Consider the following 453-nt stretch of genomic DNA (forward strand, 5'->3'; position numbering starts at 1 on the left):
GGTGGGTCACAAAGAACTCTAGGGATTTACAAGAAAATGTAATGCAGGAGGTCAGGGGTTCAGAAAGTTCTACAGACTCTAAATTACTATATTTTAAAAGCTCCGTGATGTTTGTCGGTCCCCAAAAGGCAGAATCAAACTGATTTTTGAATCGGACTGCTCAGTAAATTTCTGCTAACCCTAAAAAGGCTTCCACGCCCTCAATCCCATTCTTCCTGCTGCGGGGCCTTGCTCTCAAGAGCAGCGCGCCGAAGGCCGCGCCCTCGGGCCACCGTCAAGGCCGCGGCCCTTCGACCGCTCGGGGGCGCGGGAGACACTCAGAGAATCGCCGGGACTCCAGGCCCAGACCCGCGGCCCGAAGTGAGCCTGGGTTCCCACAGTCGACCCACAGCCAGGGTCTCGGCCTGGACTCTGACCCGGACGCGAAACTGAGGACAGCCGGGACACAGCCGC

Source organism: Carlito syrichta, unplaced genomic scaffold, assembly GCF_000164805.1.
Source record: "Carlito syrichta isolate Samal-C Ts95f unplaced genomic scaffold, Tarsius_syrichta-2.0.1 Scaffold139321, whole genome shotgun sequence".
Lineage (NCBI taxonomy): Eukaryota > Metazoa > Chordata > Mammalia > Primates > Tarsiidae > Carlito > Carlito syrichta.